At 34.7% G+C, this 2,605-nt stretch overlaps 1 long non-coding RNA gene across 1 annotated transcript; it reads right to left on the bottom strand.

Moving 5' to 3' along the window:
- Positions 1–1,026: 1,026 nt before the first annotated feature.
- On the bottom strand, positions 1,027–2,228 carry LOC127531535 (uncharacterized). The gene is made up of 4 exons (XR_007938674.1): positions 2,137–2,228; positions 1,777–1,826; positions 1,591–1,656; positions 1,027–1,132 (listed from the first exon to the last, which is right to left on the bottom strand). It is a non-coding gene; the product is annotated as an uncharacterized LOC127531535 (long non-coding RNA).
- Between the last annotated feature and the right edge of the window lie 377 nt (positions 2,229–2,605).

The raw sequence follows: 2,605 nt of genomic DNA, 5'->3' as shown, positions 1-2,605 counted from the left end.
GGCCGACCAGGGAGAGAGGGAGAGAGAGGGAGAGAGAGGGAGAGAGAGGGAGAGAGAGAGAGAGAGAGAGAGAGAGAGAGAGAGAGAGAGAGAGAGAGAGAGAGAGAGAGAGAGAGAGACACAGAGAGAGAGAGAGAGACACAGAGAGACACAGACACACAGAGAGACACAGAGAGACACAGACACACAGAGAGACACAGAGAGACACAGACACACAGAGAGACACAGAGAGACACAGACACTCGGACGGACACACGGACGAACACTCAGACGGACACTCGGACAGACAATCGGACGGACACACGGACGCTCGGACAGACACTCGGACACTCAGACAGAGACAGACAGAGACACAGAGCTATTGACACTACCTAGGAAAAAAGACAGAATAAAAAACATGTTAGAAACAGGAAACATGTTAAGTTGCTGACATTGTTTTCATACAATGACAGAAAAATGTTGATAACAGCCACTAAATATTCTGTGAAATTAAATTGTGAGAATTTGATGTTTTTATGGTGGATTTTTCAATTTAACAGTTTTTTAAAATTTTGTATTAAATCAGTTTACATTTTATATATACAATTTTGGATTAATATTTAGCTTATTATATAGAAAATTTTAGAAAACTATTTAGATTTTTATATATACAATGTTACATTGATATTGAGATTATTATATGTAAAAATTTATATTAATATTCAGATTTTTATATTTGATATTTTTGGTAAATAGTTTGATAACTATATACAATATTTTAGACTAATATTTTGATTATATATATATATATATATATATATATATATATATATATATATATCTTTTAGATAGTTTTTTAGTAATTATATAGAACACTTTTTATTAATATTTTGAATATTATACATAATATTTTAGCTTATTATTTTGTAATTTCTCAGTTCCCCTAGCTTCCCACATTCCCATTCCCACATTCAGACTCCACATGTTACTTTAACAGATGTTCAGTGATAATACTTGCAACATTTAGCCATGTGAAACATACTTGAAGGAAACACGACAAAACCGGCGCCACCATGGTGTCTTCTCCGTCATCACTGCCGTCGTCCCTGCAGTGGTGGTGGCGGGTGAAACCTCCTGGTCCTTTGTGTTGACACTGGTAATAAAGGGAAACACAGATTTTAGTTGACTTCATGATCCTGCAAATATGACTGGACCTTTGCTGCTTTGATCAAGTAAAAGTAAATCTTTAATATGTTCACTGTCAGTCTGTGTCAGATCAGTCAGAATTCAGGAAACATTTTGCTGAACTCTCACATTTTATTCAAAATTTACTTATTTGTTATTTGGGACCCAAAACTAACATCTGTAAAATATTCTGTCCTAAAAAATATTCTATTAATTAGCTTCACCTAGAGTCAGCTAGGTCGTCTTTTAGACAGAAAATAATACATTTTCTAGTGCTAGTAAGCTGTTATGTTAGTCAACATATTTCACAGAACTTAGTTTAAACTGACAATTAAATAAACTCTGAACAAAATCTGAGATGGTGGAAAAACAGTCACCTGAAATGATCAGTTTCAAACAGCAACAGACAGTAAAAGAATTTCATACCTTTCTGCTACGGCCGTCTCAAAGACCGGGATTTTCAGAGACACATCCTTGCAGCCGGTGTCAACACTGTTGATAAAAGGAAACACAGCTATAATTGTACTGCATGGAGTGAACAAAATGGAAATAACACCAATATAATGTGTTCAATTAATTCAAAAGGGAACAGAAAGAAAGAGAATTTCATACATCTCGTCCGTGTCTTCATTGAGTGGAATCACTCGATTGCTGGTTTGCTGCTGGATACAAATACAAAAAAAATAACTGTTAAAGAGAGCCGAGACAGACAACATACTACATTGTTTGTTCACTGGTTATTATTTGACATATTTAGCTTTGTTAAACCTAAAAAATGGCAAAATCTGGCAGCAAAAACACCAGATATTTTGATCAAGTTTGAAAAAAAAATATAGAATACTGAACCATTCAAAAATAACATGAAAATATATATAGATATTTTCTATGATTTTACCCATTATCTGAACTAACAAAACAGAGAAATGTGGAAAATAACCGTAAATTGTAGAAGAAATAATAAGTAAAATGTACCTTGACATGACAGAGCCATCTGCAACACCACCAGGTCTTTTTGTTTTTTTTCTCAGCTGAGACTGTGGTGGTTGGGCAATCAGGGGCATCCTGATTATTAACCTTTTCCTGTTAAATAGATAGAAAATCACTTGTGAGGAAATGTCACAGACACATACCTAACTGATAAACAGAAAAATATCAATATGCCCCCCCGTGTGGTTTCTGTGTGTGGGGATTGTCCGGTTTCAATCACTTGTTTTGACAATTGTTATGTTTTCTATTATTATTGTAATGAGGTAAATAACTGTTATTATTCATTGATCTCCTTATTTATATCACTATCATTATCAGCATATATATTATACATCATATATGGAATATGCGCGAACACACTCGCACACACACACACACACACACACACACACATACACACACTCCCTCCTTCATACACACAGAGAACAGCTATTTCTGCTTTCATTTCCATTTA

The sequence above is a fragment of the Acanthochromis polyacanthus genome, chromosome 21 (genome assembly GCF_021347895.1).
Source record: "Acanthochromis polyacanthus isolate Apoly-LR-REF ecotype Palm Island chromosome 21, KAUST_Apoly_ChrSc, whole genome shotgun sequence".
Classification (NCBI taxonomy): domain Eukaryota; kingdom Metazoa; phylum Chordata; class Actinopteri; family Pomacentridae; genus Acanthochromis; species Acanthochromis polyacanthus.
This window is presented reverse-complemented; position numbering and strand designations above follow the sequence as displayed.